The sequence below is a fragment of the Macaca thibetana genome, chromosome 11, assembly GCF_024542745.1.
Source record: "Macaca thibetana thibetana isolate TM-01 chromosome 11, ASM2454274v1, whole genome shotgun sequence".
NCBI lineage: Eukaryota > Metazoa > Chordata > Mammalia > Primates > Cercopithecidae > Macaca > Macaca thibetana.
In genome coordinates, this window is record NC_065588.1 from 98,761,541 (window position 1) to 98,786,879 (window position 25,339).

The 25,339-nt window shown below is 40.1% G+C and overlaps 1 long non-coding RNA gene across 1 annotated transcript in view; it reads left to right on the plus strand.

Annotated features, from left to right (window-relative positions):
• The first annotated feature begins 861 nt into the window (after positions 1 to 861).
• Positions 862 to 25,339, plus strand: part of LOC126931786 (uncharacterized) — a 216,440-nt gene continuing 191,962 nt past the window's right edge. The window contains exon 1 of the long non-coding RNA XR_007717923.1: positions 862 to 988. This is a non-coding gene — a long non-coding RNA (uncharacterized LOC126931786). The remainder of the gene's footprint in view (positions 989 to 25,339) is intronic.

A 25,339-nucleotide genomic window follows, 5' to 3' on the forward strand; every position in this document is an offset into this window, starting at 1 on the left:
CCTTATCCACAAGCATTTCATATGAAAGGCTGTTTTGGGGACAGATGCTGTACTCCAGCGATATTGACACACTGACTCACAGTCTCTCGGTTTTATAACCCCAATTACCCTTAAAGGATAATTAGGTTTTAATTTATGTCCCAGTTTTTATGTCACAATCAAAGAAAACTGAAATTTCAGTGAGTCGTAATTGTCATCAGCTGTGCTTTGGAAACATTCCGATGAGAGCTATCAGTTTCCAATGGGGGAAGCAATTTCCTGAAGTGATTAATGTATATTTCAATTGGGAGAATGGTCTATATTTTTGGACAGGGTGAGCCAGCAATGGAGCAGGGCAATAATTCCTAGAGAAAAGGTCATTTTCTTTGCTAATTCCAGGAGTCAATACAAAAATGAAAGAGCAATAAACGTGCCACCAGATTACTTTTTAATGGTCAAGTGCTGTACCTGCTTAGGAGTAAAAGAAATGAATGCACCTATTGCTACAAATTCAAGGTAGTAGTAAATCTAAAGTCCAAGAAGAGTTCAGGTTATGCAGTCCCATTGGAGAGAAACATCTAGGGTCATTATAAAATCATGGAATGATTATGTAGTCTCCTGCCTGCAAAAATCTGACAGTGAGATATGGCCACCAAAATAGCTAACTGCAAGGATGTGCTCATCATAAGAATATCCACTCCTGGAAATTCATAGATTCACAGTTTCACCTTTTGCATGTGTAATGCCTGTGGGATATAAATAACTCTCCCCTAAAGCCTTCTTCTTGAGTAGCATATTTGCATAAAGCTACAGCCTCAGAAGCCTTCTGACACCTTTCGAGCACACACAGAAAAAATTGTGCATTTCCTTAAAGGGCAAGCTGGCTAAGGTTCACAGAAAGCATGGGTGGGGTGGGCAAGGAGGCCCTGTCTTCTCCCTAACTTTTTTTTTCCTTCTCAAGCCATGTTCCCAGTCTCCTGTGTTAACTGGAGAGGCGTTAGTCCAAAAGGTAATTTCATATCCATGTACAAGAGGGCATGTTTACAATTTATTTCATTAATGTCTTTGCTGATTCCCAAGGAAAGCTCAGAATGGACATTTGGAGGTAAGGGAATTTTGGAATCAAATAAAGGGTGAGGCGTAAGGTTCTAGGGCAACCACCAGGCAAAGAACTTGGGGGAAACTATTGGATGTTTCTCTTGGATCATGGTTTGTGAGGATGGTTGGTCATGGGTTGCTCAAACTAATGTTTGAGGTCAAGAACTTGTCAATTCAGAATATAAAACTCAGAGGAAAAGACAGAGTCTCAAAAACTCAACATGCTGCCGAGCAAGTGGCCTAATGTCAGCTCCAAAACATCTGCTTAGAAAGATTCCTGTGATTCCCCAGGAAGATTTGCTCAAAGGAGCTGCTCTAACTCCTTGAAGAAGCGTTTCGCCCACGACTAGGGAAAACAGATATAGGGAGGAGAAATCCTCTCACTAAAGAAATCAGTGCTTTCTTTTCAACATCAAACTTGAATCTTATTTCTTCTAAAATGTCAAAAGGACAAATGCTGGAAACAGAAACGAAACTGTTGTGGTTGTGTGAGCAAAGTTCTTCTTCGTTATGGCACAGGAGAAGTCACGGCATGGGGTAAGGGTGGGATGGTGGAGTGAGAGAACTTGAGGACTCGTCACACTTGCCCCACGTTCCGTAGAAGGTGGGGAAAAGAGACACCGATGCCAAACTGCAGGGGCAGGACCCACGTAAACGCTTTCTTGGGGAACAAAAAAAATGTGCGCGCCCTCTAGTGGACTTCTGAGAAACTGCCACTGCACTCTTGACCGTGGCTGTGCGTTTTGGCAGGAGTGGGGGGTTTTTTGAAAGTTCTGGATTTAAATACATTTTAAGCTGCACTTATCTTTAGTTTTATTAAGTCTTTTGAAATAAGTAAGATAGATATTCAATTCACTGTAGTTTAAAAAGGGGAAGATTGATAATGGGGGAAAGAAAGATCATAAACTTCATCAGGGCATGGATGGATTCCTCATGGCCATATTCCCAGCTCCTAATTCCGGGTGCATGAGCTCGAAACATTTTGTTGAATGAATGAAAGTCTAGAAAACAAATGATGATAAAGGTAAAATGTAAAAATTGCATAAACCCCTTGAGGGTAAAATAACCAACCTCCTCATTTTTTAAGAAAAATAAGACCAGGAAGAGGGGCTGTTGGAGGACAGAAAAATGACTTGTCAAGCAAGACAGATTTAGGTGCTCACAAAATAGAATTCAAACCCAGTCTCCTTGTCTATTCTGCAGTATTTCTATCATATTAGTTTTCAAAATGTGGGTTATAACACTCCTGGTCAAAGACGTGGCGTTAACGAATCACTTAAGTATAGAGGTGGTTCCATTTACAATTCTCTTTCTGATCCTGAATTTCCAAAGAAGAAAGTCTCAGTTTGGCACTAGTTTGTCTTCAGTGCTTCCCTAGCACTCATTAGTCTCTCTTTATTTTATTATTTTTTAAATTTAAGTTTTAATTTTTGTGGGTATGTGGTAGGTATATATATTTATGGGACACATGAGATATTTTGATACCGGCATGAAATGTGAAATAAACACATCATGGAGAATTGGGTATCCACCCCCTCAAGCATTTATCCTTTGTGTTACAAAAACCTCTCTTTTTAACGACCAAAAAGTGACTCTCCAGTCCAAAGTCTTTCCGGCAGAAGTTTCTATCCAGAATTTAATACTGTTTTGTTTTCATGGAATTTGCTTTTAAGCAAACCTTCTGTTTAAAGCAAATGATGCTATATTTAAAATAGATATTTTAAAGTTTAGTTTTAAAACATATGTATATAAGTCTTAAGAACATCAAGTTAAGAAAAACATATATATTTAAAGTAAGTAAATAATTTGACAGGTGGCCGATGGTTATGACACACAATTGTAGGTGGTGTTTGAAAGCCTGGTGTTTGGAAATCATTACAATAACATGCCATTGTGTTAGAAAAACAAACACATAGTCACAACATAAAGGCAGGGAACAAAGACCCTCTACATAAAAAGATGCCAACATATAAATGCATTAATTACATTTCTAGATAATTTTGATCTCCATTAAGCTCACTCATTTTTCACTTCAGTCTTTCACAGAGACTGGAAATGTTGAAGAGGGGTTGTCAGCCAGAAAAGCATCTGAGTTAGGCCTTGAAGCATGAATTCACCTCCAAGATGGAAAAACAATGATAAAGGCTATTCCAGGCAGAGGGAACAGCATGAGTAAACTTATGTAGGGATGAGAAAGTTCACAGCGATGAGGGGATGTGGGAGATGAGACTGTGGCTGTGAGCTCAGAGTCCTGCCCTATGGAACCCTTTTACCTCCCACTCCCCATCAATAGCCTCCTTCACACAGTTGGAAGACTGGAAAACAGTCTTAATTTTCTCATGTTCCCTTGTACACAAAGATTTGTGTGTAACTAAGTCTGTGATTAGCCCTGGGACTGGCAGAGTGCCTCAAGGTAAATAGCAGACGTGGGTTACATCAAAGCCTAGGCCCACGAGAGGCACGCCTGGGTAAGAACTGAGGTACATATTGATCATCTATTCACCTTTCCAGATATTCCATTTGTAAAGCTTAGTTGCAGTGTTTATATTTGGGAGGTAGATTTTAATAGAAAAATGAAATGATTACACTTGATAAAGATTTTCCACTGTAAGAGTTGAGGCAAGATCTTGTTTCTGGGGAGCAGTGAACTCTCTAGGAATGCAGGTTCATCAGAGCATCACACACTTCATGTGGGCTGATTAAGGAAGTTTTATTATGCTCCATGAAAGCAGGGCATGCAGCCCCAGTCTCAATCTTTTACCTCCAGATGGCTAACTGTGGAACTTCTCAGGGTGCTTCCTGTTGGGGTCCCCTGCATAAACAGAAGTTAGGACATTCAATTGCAGAGGGGACGCTGCATCCAGAAGAGCCCTCGTAATGCTCTATCTGGGAAGCACATACCCTTCAAAATAGTATTTTGTCCTGGCTGGGCACAGTGGCTCAAGCCTGTAATCCCAGCACTTTGGGAGGCCGAGGCAGGTGGATCACCTGAGGTCAGGAGTTCGAGACCAGCCTGACCAATATGGAGAAACCCCGACTCTACTAAAATAGTTAGTGGGGCATGGTGGCTGGTGCCTGTAATCCCAGCTACTCAGCAGGCTACTCAGCAGGAGAATCTCTTGAACCCAGGAGGCAGAGGTTGTGGTAAGCCAAGATCGTGCCATTGCACTCCAGCCTGGGCAACAAGAGCAAAACTCTGTCTAAAAAAAAAAAAAAAAAAAAAAAAAAAAGAAAAAAGTATCTCGTCCTTTGCCCAGCACAAACCCTTTAACATGGGTTAAACACCTTGCAGACACTCAGATATTCCTAGGACACCCTTTGCTCCTTTTCACAATACCTTGGTGAAGGCCTCAGCTTCTTTTGGAGCTCCAGATAAAATGTTAAACCCAGTTGTATTAGTCACGGTTCTCCAGAGAAACAAAATCAACAGGATGTATACAAGTATATATAGAGAGGTTTATTTTAGGGAATTGGCTCACATGATTGTGGCAGCTTGGAAAGTCAAAGTCTGCAGGGTAGACCAGCAGACTGGAGAACCAGGGAGGGGAGCAAAGGCAGTCTGCTGGCAGAATTTCTTCTTCTGAGGGAGAGGTCAGTCTCTTTTTACTAAGGCCTTCAACTGATTAGATGAGACCACTCGCATTATGGAGGTAATCTCCTTTACTCAAAGTCTACTAACTTAAATGTTAATCTCACCTTAAAAAGCCACAGAGACATCTACAGTGATGCTTGACAAAGTATTTGGGTACTGTGGCCTAGCTAAGTGGACACATAAAATTAATCATCATATCAGTGCCTCTCAAAAGGTGCACTCACTGGTCCTCCCTCACTAAAACTGAATAGTAATAATAATATTTTCCAAGTGGCAAAAAAGAGAACCCAAGTTAATAAATTATATTTTCCAATTCTAAGTTTTCTTCTCATTCATTTTTCTTACACCTGTGAATCCTGCACTTACTGTTTCTTGATCATTGCCAAAAAGAAGTTGTGGCCACTTGCCTTGGCTGTGTCATTAATATTTTATGAAGATGACGCTCATTGGCAACAAGAAAATAAAGTGGGTTTTTTTTGTCTTATTCTAGAACACACATGCACACCACTCAAACACATGAAAACAAATACAAAAATAGGCACCTGTGCTTAGTTTCTCTAGATAATGAAAGTACACTCATTCCCTGATAAGAAAGTTAGCTGTTTAGACCAATGGAGAGAAGTTTCAGGCCTAAGGTGATATTTGAGTTGGGATAATTTCCTGCCCTTTATCAACATTGGGAGAGAGCTTTTACATGTTTATGCCTCTAGAGACTGACTCTGTGCCTGACCCTATGTGGGGCTATGAACCTTTGTGTAGTATGAGGCAAGTGATTTTTAGCACCTCTAATACTTTTCTGCATTTTTTTTACATTAAGCCAGCATTTTACAGTCAGGAAAAGTCTCCCAAAACAATTATTGGAAACATGATTGATAGGTGCTATTTGTACCATCTGTTCTTAGTGTTGACTGAAAATGTAGCATATACATGTGTGTTTATGTGGATGTGTATTTTTTTTTATTATACCTTAAGTTCTGGAATACATGTGTGGAACATGCAGGTTTGTTACATAGGTATACATGTGCCATGGTGGTTTGCTACATCCATCAACCTGTCATCTACATTAAGTATTTCTCCTAATGCTATCCCTCCCCTAGCCCCCCACCCCCAGACAGGCTCTGGTGTGTGATGTTGCCATCCCTGTGCCCGCATGTTCTCGTTGTTCAACTCCCACATATGAGTGAGAACATGCGATGTTTGGTTTTCTGTTCCTGTGTTAGTTTGCTGAGAATGATGTTCCTGCAAAGAACATGAACTTATTCTTTTTTATGGTTGCATAGTATTCTATGGTATATATGTGCCACATTTTCTTTATCCAGTCTATCATTGATGGGCATTTAGGTTGGTTCCAAATCTTTGCTATTGTGAATAGTGCTGCAATAAACATACGTGTGCAAGTGTCTTTATAGTAGAATGTTTTACATTCCTCTGGGTATGTACCCAATAATGGGATTACTGGGTCAAATGGTATTTTTGGTTCTAGATCCTTGAAGAATTGTCACACTGCTGTCCACAATGGTTGAACTAATTTACTCTCCCATCAACAATGTAAAAGCATTTCTATTTCTCCAAACCCTCTTCAGCATCTGTTGTTTCCTGACTTTTTAATGATTGCCATTCTAACGGGCGGTGGTTTTGATTTGCATTTCTCTAATGACCAGTGATGAAGAGCTTTTTTTCATACATTTTTTGGCCACATAAACGTCTTCTTTTGAAAAGTGTCTACTCATATCTTTTGCCCACTTTTTGATGGGATTGTTTGTTTTTTTCTTGTAAATTTGTTTAAGTTCCTTGTAGATTCTGGATATTACCCTTTGTCAGATGGATACACTGCAAAAATCTTCTCCCATTCTGTAGTTTGCCTGTTCATTCTGATGATAGTTTCTTTTGCTGTGCAGAAGCTCTTTAGTTTAATTAGATCCTATTTGTCAATCTTGGCTTTTGTTGCAATTGCTTTTGGTGTTTTAGTCATGGAGTGTTTGCCCATGTCTATGTCCTGAATGGTATTGCCTAGGTTTTCTTCTAGGATCTTTATGGTTTTAAGTCTTCCATTTAAGTTTTCCCAACATCATTTATTAAATAGGGAATCCTTTCCCCATTGCTTGTTTTTGTCAGGTTTGTCAAAGATCAGATGGTTGTGGATGTGTGGCACTATTTCTGAGGTCTCTATTCTGTTCCATTGGACTATTTATCTGTTTTGGTACCAGTACCATGCTGTTTTGGTTACTGTAGCCTTTTAGCATAGTTTGAAGTCAGGTAGCATGACGCCTCCAGCTTTGTTCCTTCTGCTTAGGATTGTCTTGGCTATACAGGCTTTTTTTTTTTTTTTTTTTTTTTTTTGGTTCCATATGAAATTTAAGATAGTGTTGTTGTTGTTGTTGTTGTTTTTCTAATTCTGTGAAGAAAGTCAATGGTACCTTGATGGGAATAGCATTGAATCTATAATTACTTTGGGCAGTATGGCCATTTTCATGATATTGATTCTTCCTATCCATGAGCATGGAATGTTTTTCCATTTGTTTGTGTCCTCTCTGATTTCCTTGAGCAGTGGTTTGTAGTTCTCCTTGAAGAGGTCCTTCACATCCCTTGTAAGTTGGATTCCTAGGTATTTTATTCTCTTTGTAGCAATTGTGAATGGGAGTTCACTCATGATTTGGCTCTCTGTTTGTCTGTTATTGGTGTATAGGAATACTTGTATCCTGAGATACAAGTATTTTGTATCCTGAGACTTTGCTGAAGTTGCTTATCAGTTTAAGGAGATTTTGGGCTGAGATGATGGGTTTTTCTAAATACGCAATCATGTCATCTACAAACAGAGAAAATTTGACTTCCTCTTTTCCCATTTGAATAACCTTTGCTTCTTTCTCTTGCCTGATTGCCCTGGCCAGAATGTCCAATACTATGTTGGATAGGAGTGGTGAGAGAGGGCATCTTTGCCTTGTGCTGGTTTTCAGAGGGAATGCTTCCAGCTTTTGCCCATTATGTATGATATTGGCTGTGGGTTTGTCATAATTAGCACTTATTATTTTGAGACACATTCCATCAATACCTAGTTTATGGAGAGTTTTTAGCATGAAGCACTGTTGAATTTTATTGAAGGCCTTTTCTGCATCTATTGAGATAATCATGTGGTTTTTGTCTTTGGTTCTGTTTATATGATGGATTACATTTATTGGTTTGCATATGCTGAACCAGCCTTGCATCCCAGGGATGAAGCCGACTTGATCATCATGGATAAGCTTTTTGATGTGTTGCTGGATTCAGTTTGCTATTGTTTTATTGAGGAGTTTTGCATCGATGTTCATCAGGGATATTGGTCTGAAATTTTCTTTTTTTGTTGTGTCTCTGCCAGGTTTTGGTATCAGGATGATGCTGGCTTCATAAAATGAATTAGGGAGGATTCCTTCTTTTTCTCGTTTGGAATACTTTCAGAAGGAATGGTACCAGCTCCTCTTTGTACCTCTGGAAGAATTTGGCTGTGAATCTGTCTGGTCCTGGGATTTTTTTTTGGCTGGTAGGCTATTAATTACTGCCTCAATTTCAGTACTAGTTACTGGTTTATTCAAGGATTTGACTTATTCCTGGTTTAGTTTTGGGAGGGTGTATGTGTCCAGCAATTTATCCATTTCTTCTAGATTTTCTAGTTTGTTTGCATAGAGATTTTTATAGTATTCTCTGAAGGTAGTTTGTATTTCTGTGGGATCAGTGGTGATATCCCCTTTACTATTTTTTATTGTGTCTATTTGATGCTTCTCTCTTTTCTTCCTTATTAGTCTGGCTAACAGTCTATCTATTTTGTTAATCTTTTCAAAGAACCAGCTCCTGGATTCATTGATTTTTTGATGGGTTTTTTATGTCTCTATGTCTTCCAGTTCTGCTCTGATCTTAGTTATTTCGTGTCTTCTGCTAGCTTTTGAATTTGTTTGCTCTTGCTTCTCTAGTTCTTTTAATTGTGGTGTTAGGGTATTTATTTTTGATCTTTCCCACTCTTTCCTGTGGACATTTAGTGCTATACATTTCCCTCGAAACACTGCTTTAGTTGTGTCCCAGAGATTCTGGTACGTTGTGTCTTTGCTCTCATTGGTTTCAGGGAACTTATTTATTTCTGCCTTCATTTCATTATTTACCCAGTATTCATTCAGGAGCAGGTTGTTCAGTTTTTATGTAGTTTTGAAGTTTTGAGTGAGTTTCTTGATCCTGGGTTCTAATTTGATTGCACTGTGGTCTGAGAGACTGTTTGTTACAATTTCCATTCTTTTGCATTTGCTGAGGAGTGTTTTACTTCCAATTATGTGGTCAATTTTAGAATAAGTGTGATGCGGTGCTGAGAAGAATGTATATTCTGTTTATTTGGGGTGGAGAGTTCTGTAGATGTCTATTAGGTCCACTTGGTCCAGAGCTGTGTTCAAGTCCTGAATATCCTTGTTAATTTTCTGTCTCATTGATCTGTCTGATATTGAGAGTGGGGAATTAAAGTCTCCCACTATTATTGTGTGGGAGTCTAAGTCTCTTTTTAGGTCTCTAAGAACTCGCTTTATGAATCTGAGTGCTCCTGTATTGGGTGCATGTGTATTTAGGATAGTTAGTTCTTCTTGTTGCATTGATCCCTTTACCATTATGTAATATCCTTTGTCTTCTTTGAACTTTGTTGTTTTCAAGTCTGTCTTATCAGAGACTAGGATTGCAACCTCTTCTCTTTTTTTATTTCCATTTGCTTGGTAAATCTTCCTCCATCCCTTTATTTTGAACCTGTGTGTGTTTGCATGTAAGATCGGTCTCCTGAATACAGCACACTAATGGGTCTTGACTCTTTATCCAATTTGCCAGTCTGTGCCTTTTAATTGGAGCATTTAGCCCATTTACATTTAAGGTTAATATTGTTATGTGTGAATTTGAACCTGTCATTATGATACTAGCTGCTTATTTTGCCCATTAGCTGATGCAGTTTCTTCATAGTGTTGATGATCTTTAAAGTACCAGTTTTTCCTTTACACATGTTGTGCTTCCTTCAGGAGTTCTTGTAAGGCAGGCCTGGTGGTGACAAAATCCCTCAGCATTTGCTTGTCTATAAAGGATTTTATTTCTCCTTCACTTATGAAGCTTAGTTTGGCTGAATATGAAATTCTGGGTTGAAAATTCTTTTTTTTTTTTTTAAGAATGTTGAATATTGGCCCTCACTCTCTTCTGGCTTGTAGGTTTTCTGCAGACAGATCTGCTCTTAGTCTGATGGGCTCCCCTTTGTGGGTAACCCAACCTTTCTCTCTGTCTGCCCTTAACATTTTTTCCTTCATTTCAACCTTGGTGAATCTGATGATTATGTGTCTTGGGGTTGCTCTTCTCAAGAAGTATCTTTGTGGTGTTCTCTGTATTTCCTAAATTTGAATGTTTGCCTGTCTTGCTAGGTTGGGGAAGTTCTCCTGGATAATATCCTGAAGGGTGTTTTCCAACTTGCTTCCATTCTCCCCATCACTTTCAAGTACACCATTCAAATGGAGGTTTGGTCTTTTCACATAGTCCCATATTTCTTGGAGGTTTTGTTCATTTCTTTTTATTCTTTTTTCTCTAATCTTGTCTTCACGCTTTATTTCATAAAGTTGGTCTTCAATCTCTGATATCGTTTCTTCCGCTTGATCGATTTGGCTATTGATACTTGTGTATGCTTCACAACGTTCTCAAGCTGTTTCTTTCAGCTCCATCAGGTCATTTATGTTACTCTCTTAAGTGGTTCTTGTAGTTATCAATTCCTCTAACCTTTTATCAAGGTTCTTAGCTTCCTTGTATTGGGTTAGAACATGCTCCTTTAGCTTGGAGGTGTTTGTTATTACCCACCTTCTGAAGCCTACCCTGTCAATTCGTCAAACTCATTCTATGTCCAGTTTTGTTCCCTTGTTGGTGAGAGGTTGTGATCCTTTGGGGGAGAAGAGGCATTCTGGTTTTTGGAATTTTCAGCCTTTTTGCACTGGTTTTTCCTCATCTTTGTAGATTTATCTACCTTTGGTCTTTGATGTTGGTGACCTACAGATGGAGTTTTTTGTTGATGTTGATGCTGTTGCTTTCTATTTGTTAGTTTTCCTTCTAACAGTCAGACCCCTCTTCTGCAGGTCTGCTGGAGTTTGCAGGGGGTTCACTCCAGATCCTGTTTGCCTGGGTATCACCAGCAGAGCCTGCAGAATAGCAAAGATTGCTGTCTACCTTTCTCTGGAAGCTTTGTTCCAGAGGGGCACCTGCCGGATGCCAGCCAGAGCTCTCCTGTATGAGGTGTCTGTCAACCCCTGCTGGGAGGTGTCTCCCTGTCAGGAGGCATGGAAGTCAGGGACCCACTTGAGGAGGCAGTCTGTCCCTTAGCAGGGCTCAAATGCTGTGCTGGGAGATCCACTGTTCTCTTCAGAGCTGGTAGGCAGAAATGTTTAAGTCTGCTGAAGCTGTGCCCACAGCTACCCCTTCCCCCAGGTGCTCTGTCTCAGGAAGGTGGGAGTTTTATCTGTAAGTCCCTGACTGGGGCTTCTGCCTTTCTTTCAGAGATGCCCTGCCCAGAGAGTTGGGTGTGTATTTAGTTACTCAGTTTTGCGCTTTACTCTTGAAAGCTTTTGAGCCTCTGTAAGTTACCTTGGTCTTGGCTTGCTTATTTGACACCTGTATTCACTTGCTCATCAAACCTCACCCTCATTCTTCCACTTTCTTTTATAATGCTTCTCAGGTCCATCTTCTTCCTTTCCAGTTGCCTGGCATTGTTCCATAATGGATTGATGAAATTCTGATTATTGCATGAGCTTCTAACTAGTCTTCCCTCATGGCAATCTAGCCATTGTCTTGTTGCTGAAATCGTCTTCCACACATACCACATTCAGCAACATGCAATGACTCCTCAGAGCCCTTTGATCACATCTAAGTCCTCCTCCTGCCATTCAAAACACTCTCTTCCTCAGCAGCCTCATCTCTTGCTAATGTTCAGAATGGCTTCTTCATAACTAACCTGTTATTGTACACCAGTATGCCCCAACTCCCAGCTTGGTGCTTGGTTTTTAATAGGTGCTGAATAAATATTTATATATTAAGAATGATATTAATATATGCTACCATTACTGAGTTTGTATTATGTTTAATACTTTATTTCATATTAATTTTAATAATCTCATTTAACTATCACTCTATTTCCATTTTTAGTTCAAAGTGGCTGGGGGCAGTTCTTGGAACATACTAGATACCCAAAAATGTTTGTTGGATGAATGAAGAGAAAATTGGGCTAGAAGTTAAATGATTTGGCTGATGTCATATGGCTACTAAATTACAGATTCCAGATTCAAAATCAGGCTGTTCTAATATACAACACTATGTGCTCTGCCAGCCCAACATTACAAATTCATGCAGACTTTTCACTATACTATGTTACCTATAACAAAACAAAACAAGCAGCCAGAGAAGCATAAATAGACAATTAGTCTCCATAAGCAAGAGTTGGAGGAGCCCAAGCCAGAATCTCAGGCAAAGTCTGATCCTGTCAGGAAGCCACTTATACTCTTCCAGTTATAGTAAGAGCAAAGAGCAAAGGATAGGTTTTCTGGGGTATGTCTTACTGGAGCCTTAGATGTGGGAAACTGAAGTAAAGCAAATCATAATGCCAAACTTTTATCTAGTGTGTCACACTCTGATTTGGATAGGCTTTGTTCTGATGAGACGTAAAAGCCTTAACATTCCCACTTAATAGCCTGGAATGCTCTATTTACAGTCCTAGAGTCTTGGGTAAACTCAGTCTGTACTTCCTAAGGTTAAAGAAGCATCTACATGTTGTCCTAGGATAAATAACATAGCAAATTCCTTTCCACCTTCCCCAGAATCAGTGCAGTTTGGGAGTTTTCAGAAAGCTATTACTTTCCCTGTTTGGCAGTTCTCAAATGGGCTCATGGTAGATTAGAGACAGTTTCTGAAGTCATGCTGACTTTCTTGAAATTCAAGATAGTATGGTTTGACCAGGTTGTATGCTTACTGACTAGCATTTTGGCTTTTTGCTCCCAGTTCTTTGTGGGTTTTTTCCCTCTTTTCTTTTCCCTCTTTTCCTGGCTAATGAATACTAGCTGAACTAGTTCCCTTTAATCAACTACTCTGGCTTCACATCCCTGACTCTTCACAAGGAAAATGGTGACTTCAGATTTGGATCTTGCAGGGGTTAGAGCATGGCCAACCCACTGGCAGGCTCTTTACCAGCTTGGGTTCCCATCGAGGTAGCAATCCCACATCCTGGACTGGTGAGCTTCTCTGCAAGGTGCCAAAGTTGTTAAATTCACTCCACTGCTTTGGAAAGCAGAAGACATCCAGAGGCAATTGTAGCATTTGCAAAGTTTGGAGAGAAGTTAGGGCTTCTCAGTGAGGGGATCTATTTTTCCCAAGAGGACCGCTATTTTTCCCAAGATGTTTTCCCAACATCTGGCCTTTTCCAATCCCCTCACTTTTGTGGATTTTGCAGATAAAGCAAATGTTTCCAAACCAGTGACTATTCAGCAAGTGGTGCCCCCAAGGACAGGCTCAGTGGGGCAAGGAACTCCTGTGATCCAAATTCAAACAACTCTTAGGACCCAAACACAAAACACACAAAACATAAAACCCAAAGCTGCTGGGAATTGAAGGGAATCTTTCCAGTGGGAGGGAAGAACTGATAATCTATGCTAAGTGAAATCAGGAATAACTGGACAATAGCAGTTGTTACCATTCAACACCAGTGGTGGCAAATTTGCATTTTTGCTCTTTGTAAATACCAGTTCCACAGGATCTGCATTGAGCCCTTTTGAAAAAGTTCAGTGGCACTCATGTCCCAAGCATGCTAAACCCAGTGTTGTTTTTATCCTATAATACAAGAGGGAATTTCTTTGTGAAGGGATTTTTCTTTGTGAACCATTACTGAAATGCGTGACTGCAAGATGCAACTCTTTAGTGGGGACAATCCAACTACTCGCATGGAAGCCAGGTCACCCCAGATTGGAGAAAACTTCATTCTCTTGGAACTACTAAATTATGTTATGTTGCCTGGAAAATATGTTGATACCGTTCATTGTCAAACAAGTTGGTTAAGTCCAGAAAACAGGCAGGAAATACCAGGCTGCATTCACATAGGTGCCCTGAACTACCGCATCTCTTTGAATGAGACTATTATTTACTTTCTTAAATAAATGTCATGGGGTAAAATCATGCCTTATGCAAACCAGCTGAAATGTGTGATGTAACTATGTTAGCACGTTTTTATAGCCCTGAAAGAACGCAATGGGGTGGGGTCTATCAGTAATCATCTAAAGACGCTGAGTATACATTCCAGATGTTCATTATGTTCCAACCATTTGCTGGGAGTAAAGTGGGGGCTTTCTTCTTGTCCAGGAAGTCTGATTTTAGTAATTGAAACAGAGACTCACTTGAAATATCGTATGTTTGGAATTATAATACTAAATCTCATAGTTCCAGTTAAGTAAGTGTATATGTGCAAAATAAAACAAACATATAAAAAGCAATGGGGAGAGAGAGAGAGAGTAAAGGAAAAAAGAAAGAGCAAGAAAAGGCAATACTATAGGACCTTTGCACCTAAGCTCTTTCTTTCCCATTTCAACCTCACAACACCTTATTCATTTCTACTGTCAAGCTGAGCCTTTACAGATAAGGTCCAGGGACATAGGAAATAAATGCACATGCATATCAGATTGACTGGATCACTGAATAATAGACCTGTGCAAAATCAGATTGTTCAATGGCCTGCACTATTGGAAAAAGACACTCACTCGTTGTGCTGCTTAAATTGCAAAATCTCCTCCAAAAGGAATTAGTTTTGAGCTGTCTTTAATGAGTTCCCTTAAAAACTATTTAGACTTTTAGACTGTAGAAATCTGCTTCAAACGCTCTTTATCCTGGAGGGTAATGTGTTGAATTGCACTAACTTTTTTTGTTGGAGATATTATGAAATCAATACAACAACCCAAGCCCTTTACAATTCTACCTGGCTGACCTTTGCAAATGAATATACATACATGCCTTCCATTACATAATTTCACCCATCCTCTGATCAAACTGGATTACTTTCTATACTCTAGACATGCTTCATTCCATGTGCACGCTCAGCTCCTGCTAAAGAATCCTCATCCCCACCTCAATCCCTATGTTTTGGGCTGAAAAGTTGAGCACATTTACCACCTGTCCTTCATTAATCCTCCTGCCGTCTCTTCTGTGCCCCCAACCCCTGCACCAGCTAGAAGCGATGATTCACCTCTGTGAACTCCCATATCACTTGAGTCATGACTTCTTCTTTCTATGCATGTATGTAAATATGTAGACACGTATCCATATATTTATTGATTCCTTCATTCATAAAATATTTATTGAGCATAATAGCCAACATGCCATGAAATAGAACATGTTGATGAGTGAGTAAAGCCACACCCCATCTCTCCTCTTATGGCAGTTTACCATCTACTGCAGGGAGACCATTATTCATTAAATAATTATATTAATTAAAGTATACTTACAAGCTGAGCTGTGAATCATACAAGAAATACATGTTCCTTCTTTCTGTTTGTTGTTTTAAAGAGTGTAACAAAGGTACTTGATCCAAGTACCTTGAAAGGAAGGAAAGGGAAGGAAGCAAGGGAATCTTCCTTAAGGAATAGATATAGAGGCAAAGGGTTAAGTTATCTCAGTTTCTTAAGGGAAGACTTTACTCAGTACTTGTCTATGCTAGAGCTTCAAGCAGAGCTGGAGGGACTCAAAACAAAATTTTTTTTTTAATGAAACAGCATTTATAAATACAGGTCAGAAGAAGTGAGAAGCAGAGGCTCAAAATACCTTCCTCCCCATCTACTTAAGGAAAACTGTCTCTCTTAAAAATACAAACAATCCCTGGAAAGGTTACATTCACTGGGAGCTTAATAGGAATTGCTTTGGGGTTTTACATAAGACTAACAAAGTTTATGCTTTTCATCAACACTATATTGCCTTCCAACATCTCCCACCTCCTCACTGAAAACTGCTTCCAAGACTAGTCTCAAAAAGGAGGTTACAGTCAGAACTGGTTACTCACTTCCTTCTTAAAGACCACATGGTCATCCTACATGCTTTTAATCCTTCTTGACATCCCATCATGGGGACTCTCTAGACTGCTCTGTCCATCTCTCAATATGACTTAATCTTCTATACCCCTCCCCCAAATCTTTCTATTGTGCCCCTGGAACTCATAGCAGGTCGTCAGCAAAATTCCCCATTTCCTCATCTTCTTTTGCTTCCTCTTTTTTCTTTAACTGAAACCCATGTGCCTCTGGAGGAAAGTGATTCTGCCTAGTCCTCTCTGTGGAGACTGTTTCTTTTTCTCTTGTATTTCATGCACACCAGGGTCTGGAGATGATGGATAGATGTCCTCTTCAATCCCTACGACTATTTTCAGATGATTTCTCTCCCTCTTTCCCAAACTGCTCCATCTCCAGCTCCTCTGGAGCACAAGTTATCAGAATATACCTCCTGCTCTCCCACCTTGTTGCCACTATCCATTGTCGTTATTGTCAGTCCCCTTCATTCATTAAAGATTTGTTGTCTGGATCACTGCCTTCTTTCCACCATTGACTTTGTTAGCATTCTTAAGTACTTTGGCATCTATGTAGACAGTCTCTTTGACAATCTGGCTCCTCAGCCTTTTTGCCTCCTTGCATTGAGTCACCTGTTCTTCCACCGTACCTCATATATCAACCCTAATTCTCATACCCTAAACTTTGGGTAACTTGCATTACCTCCAAGGTCTCCATTGTAAGTATTCCACTCCCTGTATTCCATTTTCTATTTTTCCAGCTCACCTCTTCTAGTACTCCATCTCTAACCATTCCTTGCCACTATTGGGATCTCAAATCCTTTGATTCTTCTATATTTCCTTATTCCTTATCCCATTATGCCCTCAATTTCCCCTTTACTCAACCCATCATTCTGTGACCCATTCCGTGATCCATCACTTTACTCCATCCCCTGTGTGTACGTACCTCATCCATGTCTTTTCCCATCACATTTGTAAAGGAAAAACCACAGTTCTGAATCTCCATCAACTCCATGCCTACACCTGTACAGCTGAATATGGTTGGAGAAAATGCATAACCAAGCTGAATGGCCTCACTTTAGATTTTTGACCACAAACATCAAATCAGCCCTCAGCACTGTCTGGAAATGCAAGACCTTTTCAGAAACAATGTGAAGAACATTGGGGGAAAGGACAAGACTAGGAGCAAGAGGACTGGGTAGACTTCATATGAGAGATTCAGATTAAGAGATGATGGGTCTATGGATTAGATAAGTGGTCACAGGAATGTTGGTCATACTTGTTATCAAAAGACAAACGATAACAAGTGTTGACAAGGCAGCGAAGAAAAGGGAACCCTTGTACACTGTTGATGAGAATGTAAATTAGTACCAGCCACTATGGAAAACTGTAAGGAGGTTGCTCAAAAAACTAAACATAGAATTACCATATGACCCAGCAATTCTACTTAAAATATTTGAAATCAGTTTGTTGAAGATGCACTCCCATGTTCATTGCAGCACTATGAAATGAATGTGTCTACAACAGATGAATGGATAAAAATGTGGTATATATACCACAGAATATTAATAGCCTTTAAAAAGAAGGAAATTCTGCCATTTGTGACAATATAGATGGCACTGGAGAACATTATGCTAAGTGAAATAAGCCAGGCACAGAAAGACAAATACCACATATTCTCACTTACATGTGGAATTTATAACAAACGCATAGAAGCAGAGAGTAGAATGGTGGTTACAGAGGTTAGGGGGAAGGGTAAATGTAAATGAAGAGATAATGGTCAGAGGGTACAAAATCTCAGCTTGAAAAGAGGAATACATTTTTGTAGTTCTATTACCCAGTGTGGTGAATATAGTTCATAATAGGGTATTGTATACTTTGCAATTGCTAAGAGTAAATTTCAAATGTTCTCACCACAAAAAATGTTAAGTATCTGAGGCAATGGATATGTTAACTAGCTTGACTGAACTATTCCACACTGTATTCTTAAATCATAACATCATTTTGTACCCCACAAATTTATACAATTATAAATTATTGATTTACAATAAAAATTTTTTAAAAAGAAAAGTTAGAATATTAGTTTATAGAAACCAAGTGGAGAAAGTGTTTTAAAAAGAATAAGGAGAGGTTAGCAATATTAAACTCAAACTCAAAGTATGAATCAGAGTCACCTAGAGGACTTGCTAAAACATAGGTTACCGGGTCACATCTCAGAGTTTCTAATTCAGCAGATCTTGGGTGGGGCCCAAGAATTTAGGCTCTAATATGTTCCCAGGTGACATTTGTTTTATGATGGCAAACCACTGCTGTAAAGATTTTGAGTGAGTTGAGATTTGAAAAGAGTTAATTGGTTTTGAAAATGAGGAAAAGAAAAACATATCTATGTTGTGTTGGGTGGAAAAAGATGCAGGGAGTTAGGAACAATTGGGAGGAGAAGATATGAAGAAAGTGAGGATGGACAACTCTTTCAAGGCATTCAATTATCAAAGAAATGAGGCCAGGTGTGGTGGCTCACACCTGTAATCCCAGCACTTTGGGAGGCCTAGGCGGGCAAACTGCTTGAGTTCAAGACCAGCCTGGGCAACATGGTGAAACCCCATCTCCACAAAAATTATGCCTGTGGTCCCTGTTACTCAGGAGGCTGAGGCAGGAGGATGGCTTGAGCTCAGGAGGTAGAGGCTGCAGTGAGCTGAGATTGAGCCACTGCACTCTAATCTGGTGACAGAGCAGGATTCTGTCTCAATCAATCAATCAATCAATCAAATAAGAAAGAGGAGTCAGATAGGGGCCTTACAGGGAAACCCTTTTCATTTAAAGTTAAAAGAGATTTGGGCATGTTTATCTGATGACGCCAAAGAGCTGTAGTGAAGCCCTGAGAAACAGAAGGGAACGGGAGGGACAGGAGGCAAATGCTATCTTAATGAGCTGGAGGGGACCAGAGAAAATAGGCGAGATTCGCAGATGGAGGGGCAGGTAATTGAGAGTCATGGATGGCAGCAGATGTGGAGAGGTTTGTGAATGGAGGAGCCCATCCTTTTTTTGTTTTTGTTTTTGTTATTTTGAGATGGAGTCTCCCTCTGTTGCCCAGGATGGAGTGCAGTGATGCGATCTCGGCTCACTGCAACCCCCGCATACCAGGTTCAAGTGATTCTCCTGCCTCACCATCTTTGAATTGCCCAGTTTTTCCCTTAAGATAGAAAACAAGCTCCTCTGCTTAAAGCAAAGGAGAAAGTAGCAGAGCAGGAGGTTTAAAGAGAGGAGAAAGCCTGAAGTAGCTCCTGAGGAGAAAGGGAGAGAGTTGACTATGGACAAGCACATGCTGTATTCAGAGCAGCAAGGGCTCAGCTGTGGTTGGACTCCATGATTGCAGAATAGACAGACTTCTCCCAACACTTGGCAGCTGTGGTTTAGAGGCAGAGAAGGCTGCCTGGAATTTACCCAGGTTAGGGGTGACTTTCTCTCTTGCTCTTTTGAGAACAATAATACCTCCATTAATGAGCACTCTGGGAATAAAGCTCTTTACTATGAAAACAGGCAGTCTGAAAAACAAAAACATGTCCATAAATCATGAAAGCAGAACATTTGTAACCTTGTGACAAAATTGCTCAGCATGCAGTTTCTTTTTGTCCTGGATCAGACCCTAGTCTAGATCAACATGTAAAATCTTTGAAGATTGTCTTCTGTCCCAGGTCCCCTTGACCTGCTTCAGGGGTCTGACATCTCCCGTTCTCTTCAACCCCACCCTTTAGCAAACCTGGGAAGGATTTGATAATCAATCTTGTCACTGCTGATTACAGACTCTTGGAATTCCTCACTCATGTGTTGCTTTAGTTGAGAATATGTATTTCAAACGTATTTTCTCCAGCTGTGGAATGATATTGGACTTTCCTTCTTTAAAAAACATTTAGTAACAGCAGGAGTACAGGAAAAGGAGATAGTATATCTGATTTCCAGTGCCCTGTATTGTATGCAACAGCCAGAAAGGTGTCTGATACAGAATATGCTTAGCAGGCATCTAGTGAATGGATGAACAAATAAGTAAATGAATGAATAAATAATGATGATGAGTTGGGGTAGAGATAAAACTGATGCAGAAAGAGAAAACACACACTGTTGGTGGAAGTACAAATTATTACAACCTTTGTTGGAGGGCACTTCTTAGTTGGGTTTCCTTAGAAGTCAACCAAGACAGAAATTTGGAAGGTAAGTACTTGCTTTAGTCCATTTTGTGCTGAGTCTGGGTAATTTATAAAGAACATACATTTATTTCTTGCAGTTCCAAAATCAAGGTGCTGACATCTGGTGAGGCCCTATTGCTGTGCCCTCATAGAGTGGAAGGTGAAGGGCAAAAGAAAGTGCACCTACTCCTGCAGGCACTTTTTATGTGTGTATGGATTGTAGTTAATAAAACAAAATGCAAACTTCTTCCCCTGCTTCTAGTCCCCACCTCTAATCTCAAGGGAATTGAATCTTAAAGAATTCCAACAGTTATCTTGGGGCTCTTAGAAGCCCTGATGTTGGGATTATTTCATTCCTAGCAGATCGCAAAAGTGACTCCTCGAGGCTTCTTTCCCTGTTGCATTTTTTACAGGTCTCTGCTTTTCTGCAACCAAAAGACATGATGGCTGATCAGTGTCTTTTTAAGAGAAACACAAAAAACAAATTACATTCTGCCTCAGGCTGTACTAGATGTCCTTGATAATTGGTTGCCAGTTGAAATGTTCTCATCCTTGAAGAAAGTCCCCTAAGTGGTTATGACACTTTTTCAGGCAGGGAAGGCACTCCTTGGGGGTACCTTGAGGGTACTCAAAGCTTTTCAACATTTGGCTGAGAAGTGGTGTGTCACAGAAGTGTCTGATTAACGTAGATTTTCATTTTGAGGAACTGCTGCTTTTTCTGGTATGCTGGGGGACAGAGGAACTAATTTGCCCTCATGAAACTCCTGAACTGCTGCTGTTTCTTCTGCTTTCACAGCCTCTCCATGGAGGAGAGGATTAATCAGCTAATTGCTCCATGTAATCAGTATAGGAAGCCACATTTAGAATAGAATGCCCAGCTTAGATGGTTTAATTTTGGGCAGGGAGTAGGGGGAGAGGTGCAGAATCCCCATTTCTCTTTGTCGGCATTACTGAATAATAATAATGACAAAGATAATAATTTCTCATCTGAATGATCACAACAGCAACCCTGAATGCTCTTCCCATCTCTAGTCTTGCCACTTTTAAAATCATCTTCCAAGATGTGATTACAGTGATCTTTCTAGAATGTGCACTTAACTCTGATGATCCAATTCCTGAGGACTTTCAGTGGAACTCTATTTTCTTACAAAGCAAAATACATACCATTAACCAGGGTACTCAAAGCCTTTCATAGTCCAATCCTTGTCAAATTATCTAGCCACATCACTTTCCACTTTCCATATTTTTGTGCTTTCTGCAGTGTTTACTGATCTTTACATGAAGCTTATGTTCTCCCGTATTTGCAAGGTCAGAGATGCTGGCCCTTTGGGTTTCCATGGCCCCGTTAGAGTCTTTCCCTTTCATAGTACTTGCTACTATGTATTGTAACTTTATGTTTTATTGCCCATATCCTTTATTAGATGACAAACTTTTCTAGATAAATATAATCTCTTGTCTTTATAGTCACAACATGCAGTAGTCATTCAATAAAAGTTGTTTACTTAGATTAACTTCCCTCTACTCTTTTCCCATCAAATGCCTTTGCTTGAATACCTCAGTTCACCCACCTTTGTAAACACCTCATTCCACTCTTACTATTTTAGGTGTAGTTAAGAATAGCATTGCAGATTGGGATCCCCAAGCAGAAGACACTGCAATGAAGATTCACATGCTGAAATTTTGGGGGAGGTTTCTCAGGATCAGCACCTGTGGAGGAAGTGAAAGAAGCAGATTGGGAAAAGAGAGAAGTTGGGCTGTTGTATGGAGGCAACAAAGCCTTAGCTGACCCCATGGAAAGCTCTAAAGCTGGGGTAGTCCTTGAGGGTTGCCCAAGTTGGGGCAGAGAGGCTGAGTTTTTATATCCCTACATCAACCAAATGTTGGGTGCAGACTGGCCCTGGAAAGGGCTTTGACCTTGGCAAGGTTATAAGTTCTCTCTTCACCCAAGAGCAATTGGCGTAGAGGCCTCAGAACTCAAGTGTTGATGGGCAACACTTGCAGCATTTGAGGTAGTAATCAGGAATTTCAGTCCCGAATAGGGATCTGGACAGTGCAACCTTCTGTATCAACTATATATATGAACTCTGGAGTCAGAATGCCTGTGTGTAAATGTGAGCTCTACCATTTGCAAAGTGTTTCAGTTATCTATTGCTATGTTACAAGCCACCCTGAAACTTAATGGCTTAAGAAACAAGTCATTTATTTAGATCACAGACCTGCAATTTGGGTAGGGTTCAGTGGGGATAGCTTATTTTTCTGCACACGGGGTTAGCTGGGATGGCTCATCAAATGTTCAAAGAACCACCTCCAAGATGACTCACTCACATGGCTGTCAATTTCAACCTGGACAACATGGCTTGAGTTTCCTTATGGCACGGTGACTGGATTCCAAGGATGTATTCTCAAGACAGCTAGGCAGAAGCTGTATCACCTTTTATGGTCTGGCCTCAGAAATCACAGAGCATCACATTTTGATAGAGGGGTGTTGCTATGGTTCCAGTATTCCCCCCACCCCAACCAAACTCATGTTGAAATTTAATTGCCATTGTGACAGTATTAAAAGGTGGGAACTTTAATAGTAGTGATTAGGCCATGAGGGCTCTGCCCTCACGAATGGATTAATGCTGTTTTCTTGGGAGTGGGTTTGTTATTGTAGGAGTGGGTTCCTTATAAGTTTCTGTTCATTATAAATTAGCCAGTCTCAAGTATTTGATTATAGCAGCACAAAATGGACTAAGACAGGGTTCAATACTACTTTGTAAGAAGAGCATGTGAGATTGAATTTACTGTTACAACTATGTTTGAAAAATACAATCTTCCACAATTTGCCCTCTGGCCACTATAATTCATGCCAATTTTTATGCAAAATATACTCATACCCTTCTCCCAAGACCCCCAAGTCTCATCCTATTATAACATTAGGTACAGCCACTTGAGTGTCATTCTGAAGACCTATGACTAAAGAGTCAAGTTGTCTGTTCCTCTCATACCCAACATATAATGGGGGACTTCATACAATAATCCCCATAGATATTTCCATTCAAAGAGGGAGAAAATAAGAAACACACAACTGTTATCACACTACAACAGTTTTGAAATACAGCCAGATGCTTGCTGCTAGTTCTTTGATTAAGCCTCATTCTACTACCCGGGAATGGTTCTACAAAGCTCTTGGTTCTGCCCCCTGACTTTTGGCTCCATACTCTAAATTATCCTTTATCTTCCTGTAGCCATATTTGCAGCTGAATGATTTTCTCAGTCTACATCTTAGTCCAAAGCACTCTTTTAATTGTATGCAGTTTCCATCCCTTTTAGTCTGAATTGACAGTGCTTTTACCAGAACATTTCTCTCTCTCTCTCTTTTTTTTTTTTGAGATGGAGTTTTGCTCGTGTCACCCAGGCTGGAGTGCAGTGGCACAATCTTGGGCTCACTTCAACCTCCACCTCCTGGGTTCAAGCAATTCTCCTGCCTTAGCCTCCCATGTAGCTGGGATTACAGGTGCCTGCCAACACGCCGGCTAATTTTTGTATTTTTAGTAGAGACAGGGTTTTGCCATGTTGGCCAGGCTGGTCTCGAACTCCTGACCTCAGATGATCCGTCCTCCTCAGCCTCCCAAAGTGCTAGGATTATAGGCGTGCACCACCATGCTCAGCTCAGAACAATTCTCTTAAAAACTCTTTGGATTTTCTATGAATCATTTTGACATGTACCCACTAGACAAAAGTCATCCACAGAACGATTTGAGGCAGGTATTTCTTTCCATTGGACCTCTGTGAGTGTCCTAAGGAACATCACCCTTATGATTCTTGGAAGCCTTATTGTTTAATGGTGAAGATCTGTGAGAGATGACACTCATACCCTCAGAAGTTATTTTATCTGAATACATCTCTGAGGTACCACCTTAAATATTTCTTAGGTCTTAACAAGGGATTTAAAGCCACACCCTGTATTCAATCCTCTGCCTTGAAGCCATTTATAGATATGAAAATCTTGGAGAGGCTGGGGATGAGACACAGTTTTATTTCCAAACCCTGAAAATTCTGGCTCTTTTGTATGTAATGGTTTGTACTTTAGCTCATCTCTCTCCTCTCACATTTTATCATAGGCAGCTAGAAGAAGCAAGGTGACTCTCCCAATATTCTTCTTGAAAGTCCCCTTGGTTAAATCATCAAATCTACTAGGCACATTTTATTTTGACCATGCTACCCCAGGTGACTGAATTACAAAATTTTCTGCCACTACATAATATAACATGGGGATCATTTTCTGTAGCTTTGGATAACATTTTATTCACTTTACTTTTGGATATAGTAGCTCCTTGAAGCTTTTTAGGCTTTTACTAAAATTCTCTTCAAGATCTTTTAGGATTCTGCCTACTGTACCAAAGCCAATGCCACATTTTTTACATTTTTTTAGAAAGTGGCAACATCTAATTCCCATACAAAAAGAATTAATTTATCTCTTACTCCATAACAGACTATCCCAAAACTTATGGCTTAAGGTAAAACCAACGATTTACTTGGTTCATGAATCTTCAACCTGGGCAAGGGTCAGCAGGGATGTTTCATCTCTACTCCACTCAGTTGGGGTGGCTTATCTGGTGGCTGGAAGATTCACTTGCAAAATGGCTTATTCACAGAACTGGCAATTTGGGGTTGATTACCAGTTCCTCTCCATGTGAACTTCTTCATAGGGTGATATGGTTTGACTGTGTCCCCACCAAAATCTCATCTTGAATTGTAGTTCCCATAATTCCCACACGTTTTGGGAGGGACACAGTGGGAGATAATTGAATCATGGGGTGGTTTCCCCCACACTGTTCTCATGGTAGTGAGTAAGTCTCACAAGATCTGATGGTTTTATAAGAGGAAACCCCTTTCACTTGGCTCTCATTGTCTCTTGCCTGCCTCCATATAAAATGTGCCTTTTGCCTTCTGCCATGATTGTGAGGCCTCCCCAGCCATGTGAAACTGTGAATCCATTAAACCTCTTTTTCTTTATAAATTAACCAGTCTCAGGCATGTCTTTATCAGCAGCCTGAAAACAGACTAATATATAGGGTGAGCTAGGTTTTCTCACAGCATGATGTCTAGGTTACAAAGATGAGAGTTCTAAGAGAACCAGGTATAAGCTGTATCACCTTTTATGACCTAGGTTCAAAAGTCATGTAGTACCACCTGTGCCATAGACATAAGTTTGCCCAGAGTCAAAAGGAGGAGACATAGACCCCAGCTCTTGGTGAGAAGAATGTCAAAGTCTTATTGTAAGAAGAGAATGGCCATATTTGAAACATATAAGCTAAATCGGGCATATTATTTAACCTTTGTGTATCTCAGTGTATTCTAGAAGTGTAGTATCTTGGAGAAGACACACTACTGCAGTTGTTTTGATTAGCACAGAGTGGAGAGAGCCTACCTTCTCCTTTTATCCTTTACATCAGA